Genomic DNA, 11,133 nt, shown 5'->3' on the forward strand with positions numbered 1-11,133 from the left:
GAGCAAATCAAATTGTCTGTTAATTATTTTTGTGAAAGAATGTCAGGATTCTGGAGACAGGATGGGAGAAAAATGAAGAGCACTGATAAATAAAGAAGAGTCACCTGTAGACAACAGGTTCAGAACCTGCCCAAGGCAAAAACTCATGTTTATAATACTCTGCGAATTATTCTCTTGAATAGATAAATTAGTCTGACTTATTTGTAGGCTTGACTCTCACCTAGAGCAATTTTCATCCATTATCTACTCTAGACTTTGTAGAAACTCAAACACATAGAGTTTAGTTATGGCAAATAAAGCTGTGGGAGGGTTTTTCCTATACAATAGAGATTTGTAAGGGAGGAGGCGGCGCCCTCTGCCTTGGCTCTTTCAGGATAAAGGGCAGCAGAGCTAAAGAAAGGATCATGATGACTCGACTGCTCTCTGAGTCCATACACTGACAATGTCCTTGGGTTTTAAGCCATTTTGCTCTTCCATTGATTGGGCTCTATGGCCTGTGAAAGCTTTTGCTTCACAAGAAGGATGAACACAAAGGAAGGCTAGGTTGAGTCATCTAAGATTTACATCAGGTGTTGCAGGCATCCATGCTTCAATGAACTCTGGAAATACCAACTCCTTCCCACGGATTATAATTCCCGCCAGTCCCCAAGGTTCTCTTGTGGCGTGTCTTCCCACCCTCTGTTCTCAGCTTGTCAACAACTGCCAGAATGACCATTCATGAGTGCTTTGATGTCTCTGAGCTCTTTCCCTTCTCAGAGTCTTTAATTTCAATCTCCCTCTTGTCTAAAATGTTCCTTTCCTACTCTCTGCAGTTCTAATACCTATGCACTCTTGAGAAGTACCCTATAATGTAAATCGTATTTCTTAGTTATGCTATTTGGTAGTGCTCTGAGGTTTATTGATTGTTTGATTTTGGCCACACTCAGCAGTGCACAGAACTTACTCCTTGTTGTGTTCTCAGGGTTTATGCCTATAAGTGCCCAGAAGATCATATGTGGTGTCAGAGATTGAATTTAAGGTCAGCTGCATGCAAGGCAAGCACCCTAATTCCAGTAGCACCTCTCTGTCCCCAGTAAATTTCAACTCTATCAAAGTATGATATACATATAAAATTGTGAGATACTTAAAGCAATTATAATGGTGATTGGATTGTGAAAGTGTTCTTGCCCATATATTTTACACATACGTCACCTCACATATTTCTATGTTTAGTTGAACAGTTTAGTACACTACGGTCAGAAAATTTCAGTGACACACCACATCAGTATCAATTAGATTTACCTTATTCTACTCAGCTCTTATTCATGTTATAGTTGTCAGGTGTATGTATGCTATTAGCAGCCTCTCTATTTTCTTCATTCTCGGGGCCCTCCAACCAGTCTCCTACTCTCTCTCTTTATGAGTTTGATGATTTAAAAATAGATTCCACATGTAAGTTATACTGTATAATACCCATTTATTCTTTTCTGTCTATCTTCTTTCACTTAGTATAATGTCCTTGCATATGTCCTTGGATGTCTAATCACGAGTGGTAGTCGATTGGAAAATAGGCATCATATTACATAATGGAAAATTATTATATTATCATGAATAAAACTAATATATCTACTCATGTATTTGCAGACACATGGGTGTTTTGTATATCTTTTATTTGTTTCTTGGTCACATTTGATTGTACTCAGGGCTTGTGCCTGGCTTTGTGCTCAGGAATCATCCTGGGGGTGCTCAGGGACCAGAGGTATTTCTGAGGATCAAACTTGGTCGGCTGTGTGCAAGACAAGTGCCCTACACACTGCAGTGTCTCTCCTGCTCTCACTACCATACCTTGACAATTGTGAGTATTGCTGCAATGAACATGGATATGGAGATATGTCTTTGAATTCTGTTTTCATTTCATATATATACATATATACACACATACCCAGGAGTGGGGTTGCTGAATATATGGTATTTTTATTTTTAATTTTTTGAGGAATACCAGTTTTTGTAGGAATTGTGCTGATACACATTCTCATCAAAAATTAACATTTCTTCACTTTGCTCTTTTTTGTGCTAGTGATTCTAAGTGATATTTCATTATTTTGGTCCTTCCCGATGAGTGACACTGAATAGCTTTATACCTGTGAGCCATTTGTATGCCATTTATGGGAAAACATCTATTCAGCTCCTCTACCCACTTTTTAAAAAAATTTTTATTGAATCACCATGTGGAAAGTTACAAAGTTCTCAGGTTTATGTCTCAGTTACACAATATTCAAACACCAATCCCTTCACCAGTGCCCATATTCCACCACCAAAAACCCCAGTATAACCCCTGCCCTCGCCCCCCCACCCCCAACTGTATAATTGATGAACTTCACTTCATTTTCTCTTTACCTTGATTACGTTCCATATTTCAACACAAAACTTACTATTGTTGTTGGAGTTTCCCCCCAAGAAAGACAGCCCTACTACCAAGGAAGCATTTGATGATTAGTTTTCCATTGCTGAGAATGAAGAGATATGTAGCCCCACTGCTCCAAGTACATAACTCTTTTTTTTCCTTTTTCCATTTCCTTTTTTTTTTTCCTCTCATCCCCCTTCCCGTGCCTCATAGTATGGTGGACGCCACACCACGTTTTCCCTGAAAATGGAAACAAGCGGGAAAGAGGAATATTTCCTCTTCTTGGCCGGTGTGGGGCTGTTGCTTAGTTCACAGTCCAGCCTCTACCCATTTTAAACTTACTATTATTAGTTTTGCTATCGTGTTGCATGAGTTCTTTATATATTTTGGATATTAACTTCTCAGTTATATTTTGAAATATAGTCTTTTATTTGTATATATATTTAAATTTATTGATGATTTTATTTGCTGTACAGAAAGGTTTTGTTTGATTCTATTTCTTATTTTGCTTTCATTGTTATTTTTTTCAAATTAAGAAATTATTCCTGATATCAAAGACTTTATGCCCCTTTTTTTCCTTCTACATAGTTCTATGGTTCAAATTTTATGTTCCATTTTTATTATTTTGAATTTATTGTTGTGGATGGGGAAATAAAAAAATTGAACTTCATTCTGTTACCTGTGTGACTGTTGAGATTTCCCAGCACTTTATTGAAGCTATTATCTCTGTAATATACTTCTAGCTCTGTTGTCACAAATTAATGAACAATATTACCATCGGTTTATTCCTAGGATCTTTGTATTCTGCTATGAACATATATGTGTATTTTAATGTCAATGTCTTACTGTTCTGATTCTGTAGTTTTGGAAGAATTTAAAATCATGAAGTGTGAAATCTTCAAGTTTATAATTTTCCTTGATTGCTTTGGTTTGGGAGATCTTTGGTAGTTTCATGCATTTTTTGGAATTGTTCTATTTCTGTGTAAAAAAAAATTCCACTGGGCATATGAGAGGGATTGTATTGACTTTGTAAACTGCTTTGGGCTGTATGGAAACTTTAATAATATTGATTTTTCCAATCCATGATCAAGAAATATATTTTCACACATTTTGTTTTTTTTTTGCTTTTGTTTTTGTTCCCAGAAGAGAGCGATGCAGAGTCTCCTGCCCCCGGGCCAGGATGTCCTCACCAGGCCCCTTGGAGATTCTCTCCCCGCCCCAAGCAGAGCCCTGGCAGCAGAAAACATCCAGAACCCAGCCACAGCCATGCTCAGGGCCACTCTCCACACGCTCGGACGAGCCTCACGCATGAAGGTAACTGGCAGAGAAACCCGGGGCTGAGATCTCCAAGCCTGCTTGGACCCGGACTGGGCCTCCTCCACTCAGATCCCCATTTTCTGCAGTCACACCCACAAACTGGAAAGCTCCCTATGGTGTATTCGATATGCCAAATGCAGTGACAATAACGGGTCTCATTCCCCTCATTCTGAAAGAGCCTTAAATACAGCACTGTTTGGAAGGACGTAGAAGGAGAGGCTGCTAAAATCTCTGGGACAAATGGAGACATTACTGGCTCCCGCTTGAGCAAATCAATGAACAACGGGATGACAGTGAGACAGTGTTTCCTTCAGTTACTTTGGTCAATATCATAGATTTTAATGTACAGATTTTAGTGTACAGATCTTTCATGTCTTTGTTAAATTTATTCTTAGGATTTGTAATATTTTTAAATGCATTGTAAAAGGGATTGTTTTCATATTTCTCTTTCTAAAAGTTAATTATTAATGTATAATGATCTGATTTTTGTACATAAACTTTTGTATGCTGCAACTTTAAGATTCTAAGTTATTTTGGGTGGAGTTATAAGGCTTTTCTCTAAATAATTCCATGACACACGGAAATAATATTGTATAATTTCTTTCTGATTTGCTGACATTTAATTTACTCTTCTGGGGGAAGGAGGACTTAATTTCTCTTCATAGTACTTCCAGTACTGTGTGAATAGAGTAGTAGTGTGGATATCCTTATCTTATTATTTATTTTAGATAAAAACCTTTCAGTGTGATAAAGTATGATATTAGCTTTTCATATGTGAACTTTATTATGTCACACAATTGTAGAGTATTAGGGTGGGCACATTTTTATTACGGAATTATTCAGTCTTCCACAGCACCAATGGAATACTTTGTATGCTCAATTATAATTCAGTCTAAGCAATCCTAATTCTGACTCTTGTGGAAGACCACCAAACATTTTAATAAATTTATAGACGAGAGTGGAGGAAGACCCCTCTCAATGTCTGCCTTTATGTTCATTTTGCATTTGCACAGTAGCTAAAAGCTTTCCTGCATTATGGCTGACAGACACATACATAGATGAGTACTAGAGTCAGGAAGAACCTGCAGTTACTTTCCTGAAAGATTTGTGAGAATGTATGTTTGTTTCATTCCTCTTCCAGTCCTGTAATAACTACGGCTCCTATCTACCACTCTTTTCCTTGAAACTGAGCCATTCTTTTGGACCAGGTTTGGTAGCAGGGGCACCCAGCACCATGATTGTGGGCAAGATTGCTTGACATTCTCTTAGGCATAAACACTTAGTTCCCTTAGCTCACCGCTCACTTGCAGTGCAGTGGGGAAAGAGGAAAACGAAGGGGGGGGTATTGATAGAAAAAAGGAACCCCTTTTCCTTGTTGCAGTGAACACCAAACAGACTGAAATGTATATTAGCCGCTGTGATCTTTCTATCCTTCACTTTTCACTGAAAAACAGAGGGAAATCAAGTGTCATTCATTTGTCCAACAGAAAAAAATCAAGATCAGGAACCTTGATCCATGGGATTAGTCCATGGGATTAATTTCAAACAAGAAATTTACTCAACACAGGGATTATGACGATAAGGGCACTGATAATAACAAAGATAAAATGTAAACAACTGATAATTCCTCAGAGTAAGAAGGAAGGTCTTTGTAGGGGTCCTGAGTGATAACACAGAGGGTAGGGTGCTGGTCTTGCACACAGCTGACTGAGTTTGATTCCTGGCATCCCATAGTGTTTCCCGAGCTCACCAGGAGTGGTTTCTGAGTTTGAGTCAGGAATAATCTCTGGGCATTGCTGAGTGTGGCCACCGCCCCCCCCCTCCCTCAACCAAAGAAAGAAAGTCTTTGTAGTCAGTCAGTGGAAGTGAAGTTCATTTGAGAAAACTATATGGACAGATATATTGTTTTCATGAGTTTTTTTTTTTGTAGTTGTGTCTTTTAAGAAATACGTTGGAATTGTTCCTTGAGATTTGTTATGAGTAATACATTTAACTAAAACTTGGAATTTAATTTTAGCAAAGAGTCTTTAGCTTGGTCCAGAGCTTTTTAGCATAACACCAAATCTGTTTTTGATGTTTTGATGAATATTATATTCTCCCTTGGATCATGATCATTCCTTCTCCCCTCAATAAATAAATAAAAACAAAATTGAAATTCATTGACCAATTTTAGGGCCAAATGTTAATACTATTTTTGTTTAAAGGCCATGCCTCAAAAGTTGTGCTCAGGGTTTATTTCTGGCTTTGTTCTCAGGGATTACTCCTGACAGAGCTTGGAAGACTATGTAAGGTATGGGGGATTGAACTAGGGCAAAAGGCTTTTATTTATTTATTTGTTTGTTTGTTTTGCTTTTTGGGTCACACCCTGTGATACACAGGAGTTCCTCCTGGCTCTGCACTCAGGAATTACCCCTGACGGTGCTCAGGGGACCATACAGGATGCTGGGAATTGAACCCGGGTCGGCTGCGTGCAAGACAAATGCCCTACCCACTGTGCTATCACTCCAGCCCCGAAAAAGGCTTTTAAAATGTTTAAAAGACATATGGACCAAGTTGATAGTTGTAAAGCTTTGACTATTATGCAAAAACTGGATGTTTTCTTTAGACACAACAACTTTCAGACTATCTGAATACATCTTAGACAGGGAACCTTTTTTTAAAAAAAAAAAATTATTAGTGAATCACCATGAGGTATTTACAAACTTTCTTGTTTGCATTTCAGTCTACAATGATCATTTACCCACCCCTCCACCAGTGCCCCTTCTCCTCCACCAATGTTCCCAGTATCCCTCCCACCACCCCCACCTGTCCACCGTCTCCCCATCCCGCCTTTGCAGCAGGGCATTCCCTTTAAGACAGGGCACCTTTAACCCACGGGCTACCAAGTGACACATTGTGCCTTGTCCTCTGCAGTTCCCAGGAGACAGCTCAGCGAGGGACTCCTCTTCCTCACCTCTAGCAGTTCTTCAACCACTAGAGACCTACAGGGTTTCCGGGAAACAAAAAACAACTCTTGCTAAATGGTTTAGTAACTCGAGGCTTTCTTTAATAGTTGAATTATCATCCAGATGATTAGAGGGAAACCGACCCATTAAGCAGTAACTCCAAACCTGAACGTGCTAGTTCAGTAGGAATCATTCCTCGGATTTTCAGAGAATTTTTCTTTGAAGATATAAGAGCAGCTAAGCACCAATGTCAATTGGGACTCATTGGAGAGCCAGCCCAAGTGTAATGGGGGTAGTACTTATACTCTAAAAGACACTTTAAGTGGGATAGAAGAACTAAATACGGAAGTACTTCTCCTTGAAGGACTATTCTTTTGTGTTGGGAAAAAGAGAAATAGACAGGGATCTAAGTACCTCTATAAACTCTAAAGGAATCTTGATCAGCCTCAGACTAAAGTGAGTTGGTTCTTACATAAGTAAATTCAAGCATTTGTTGTGTGTAGTGTCCTAACAATATTTTTCTAATTAGTAAAATGTTTTATTCTAAGGAAAAAAATTTAAAGTGTAAACAATGTTTTTCTTATTAACATACAGTAGGAAGCACTATATTTTGGTATTATACTGCATGGTTTTTATTTTTTTCTCTGTAGATATTCTCTCCACTCTTCCCCCTCTGCCCCCCCCCCATGTAAGAAAGTGCCTCCTGTTTTTGGAGACTGCTTTTTTTTTTAACCTACTTAGAAATTTACAACAAAGTCTCCCCATGCCAAAAAATATTATTCTATAGCACAATAATTTTAAATGACTCTAAAATAATGTATTTTAAGGACTCCTGATTTAGATGATTTTCTATATTTGGATGTCTAGATTGATTTCTATTTTTGTGATAAAGATCAACATTGAAATGCATGTTTTAGAATACATGAATAATTTTTCACACCAGATAGGTTTTTATATCTAAAATATGAGCAAGGGGGGAGAGGCGAAGCTACAGTGCAGCAAGGAGGGCATTTGCCTTACTTACAGGCGGCCAACCCGGTATGACCCCCAGCACCCCAAATGGTCCCCAGAGCCCAGCAGGAGTGATCTTTGAGTACAAAGACTGGAATAAACCCTGAGCACCAGGGGTTGTGGCAAAACAACCTAAATAAATAAAAGAAAATAAAATAAAATTGTGCAAAATGTTTAAGACATTTTACTTTATTGTTCTTCAGAAAGTTTGTACAAAGTTTCTTCTTAACAAACAAGAAAATAAAAAAAAGGTTTTTTTTACAAATAAAAAAAGTGTCTGGAATCTTTATAAAATTGATTCATCAGATTTAACAGTATCAATACAAAATCCTGCTACAATTGATGAGAATATCAGTTAAACAGTATCTAAGTGTTTTTATGTTATGATCAATAATTCTGGACAATGATGTTTTGCTCGTCAATTACCTATATTTGTATTACCTATATTATCTATATTCTTACTGAGGTGTAAGCAATATTTATAGGGTCCATATCCAGCAGTTTTCAGGGACAGCTCTGGAAGTGCTGACGCAGTTGTGGCAGTGCGCTGGATGGCAAGGATGGCACATGGTGCTGGCAATAAATTCAGAGTCTCGCATGTGCTCTATCCTGTGAGCTATATCTGGCTCTATAAACAATGTTTAAATATTTAAAAGAGAATTACTTGGGGTATCATATATAACTATTTCCTCACCTTGTAAATTATACTTCAAGTAAGCTTTGGTAATAAAAGTTAGAAGTATAAAATTGTATCTGCAGATCTTGAATCTTTATTTTTCTGCTGTAAGTACCAGACTTTTAAAAAATTTAGAATGTTAATACTAGAATTTCTCCAATACTAAAGAAAATATACATATATGCATTTATGTGTGTGTATGTGTTTGTGTATGTGTGTGTATACACTTCTCCTTCTCCTCCTCCTCCTTCTTCTCTTCTTCCTCCACTTCTTCTTCTTCTTCTTCTTCTTCTTCTTCTTCTTTTTTTTTTGTCATACCTGGTGATGCTCAAGGCTTACTCCTGGTTCTGAAATCAGCAGTCTCTCCGGGCGAGCTCCGGGAGCCATCGGGGTTCTAACATGCACTGGCGGTGCGCTGGCTGTGTGCAAGGTAAATGTCCTACACGCTGTGCTATCTCTCCGGTCCTTAATGTGCCACTTCTTACTATAATCTTTAATCCATCCAAATTTATTATGGTTGATTTTATAAGACAAGGTTCCATTATCTTTCTTGGTGGAGTCGTTCAGCAACTTGGAGGAATTAGCATCTGAGAGACCACCTATAGAAAAGATGGTCTAAAGGAATGCTGGAGTGATCGCACAGCATGTAGGGTGTTTGCCTTGCAAGCAGCTGACCTGTGTTCAATTCTTCCGCCCCTCTCGGAGAGCCCGGCAAGCTACTGAGAGTATCGCGCCCTTATGGCAGAGCCTGGCAAGCTACCTGTGGCATATTGGACATGCCAAAAACAGTAACAACAAGTCTCACAGTGAGAGACGTTACTGGTGCCTGCTCGAACAAATCTATGAGCAATGGGATGACAGTGACAGTGACAGTGAAAGGAGTGGAAATACCTGTGGGTTTTGTGGTTTTGGTCTTCGGTTAGCTATATCCCAAAGTATATGGGAGGAAAATTCCTTAATTTGTGTCTCTGAGCTTTAATAATGCCCACAAGATGTCCGTGTTTCCATTTTGAACTAGAAATTGAGTTAATTTGATCTGAAAAGATTCTTGTCTACGTTGTCTGTACTAATAGGCTTCTAATATAGCTCTATCTATGCTCAATATCCCTTTTGCTAAATTGATTGAGCTCTTTCTTGGGTTATTTAGGACTCACTTATCTTTTTATCAACCTTTTCTGTTTGCACATTTTCTTCATAAATGCAGGATTCCTTTTTCTTTGTTGTTTTTATTCTGTAGATCTGCCTCTAACCAATTATGCAGAAAGTGTGAACATACATATTGAATGCTTAATGTCTCTGTGATTTGGATGTTCCAAAAAGAGCAGACTCTTGATAAAGTTTGAAAGTTTTAAATAGCTCTTTCATAAAAACGTAAGTAGTGTTACACCTACTTTAATATTTTCACCAGAAAAAAATTATGCCAGAAAAAATTAGTTCAGTTTATGGAAGCTATTAAGTAAATAATCTTTATGTTGCTAATAAGCATTCTACTTTCATATAAGATATTTTCTTAGGGAAAATGTACTTTTTTCTATTATGAATACAATTTAACTTCTCAAAATGGGAGAAGTAATTATACTTGAAGCCCTGTTTACTCATGTTATAAAAGGTATTAAAAGGAGAATTTGGGGGGTAATTTTCAGAAGATTACCTCTGCCTTGGTCAAAAAGAAAACAAAGTTTGTGAGGAAATATTTTAAAGGAAATATTTATTTAGCCAAAAGATGGATGTTAGAACTTTCTGGAAAGCCAACCCTAGTGGTGGAGGAGAGACATCTGGTGGACACCAGTTGGAAAGAATGTGTCACCAGGCCCTAGGGAGCATTTGTAAAATACATCTTCACAACAATAATATGAATCAATTAAAATAGCAGAGGGAAAGTATGTTAAAGATTTAAATTCTTACTCCATTGTCTTCCATAGCAACTTTTAAGTATCTTAAAATCAAATTTTAAAATGAGATATGTGCTTTTATTTTTGTAGCACGCTAGTAAGCACCTCTAAATGTTTATGTTCTTTGCTCTGATTACAAGTATTAATACATTCACTTGGGTATAATATAAACAATGATGGGCTATCCAAGAATATGAAAGAAAATTTTTTATAATTGTTTTATTCTGTATTGCTCTCATTAATTTATCACATTTAAAGAAGACAAGAAAAAACAATCTAATTTCTGGAAAAGTGGCACTACTATATTATCTAAAGTATATAAAGATATATGTGTAACTTTAACAAAGATGTATTCATTATAGTTTATAGAAATTAAAACTAATAAATAATTTGCATTTTTTTTGCTAGGGGAATGGTTAAATAATAGAGGATTTCATGACAATGACACATAACTAATGCAAAGAACAAGACAGATTTTTATCTCCACTAAATTATCTTCAGAACACATGATAGAATAAAATAATGTATGTAAGAAGGCTATATGTTAATATGAATATTATCTTGGAAGTTTATGAGATAATTGATAAAGCTCTGAACGGTCAAGTATTAAACTTTCTATTCAATGAATACTGCAGGTCTCAATCATTACAACTAAGAGAGTGAATTTTTGGGATAAAGAAAAGTATGATATTTTTATCAATATGAAAACATTGGGCTGGAGTGATAGCATAGTGGGTAGGGCATTTGCCTTGCACGTGGCCGACCTGGGTTCAATTCCTCCATCCCTCTCAGAGAACTTGGCAAGCTACTGAGAGTATCCCTCCTGCACGGCAGAGCCTGTCAAGCTCCCAGTGGCGTATTTGATATGCCAAAAATAGTAACAATAATAAAAAAATAAATAAATAGTAA

The sequence above is a fragment of the Sorex araneus genome, chromosome 2 (assembly GCF_027595985.1).
Source record: "Sorex araneus isolate mSorAra2 chromosome 2, mSorAra2.pri, whole genome shotgun sequence".
In the NCBI taxonomy this organism is placed as follows: Eukaryota; Metazoa; Chordata; class Mammalia; order Eulipotyphla; family Soricidae; genus Sorex; species Sorex araneus.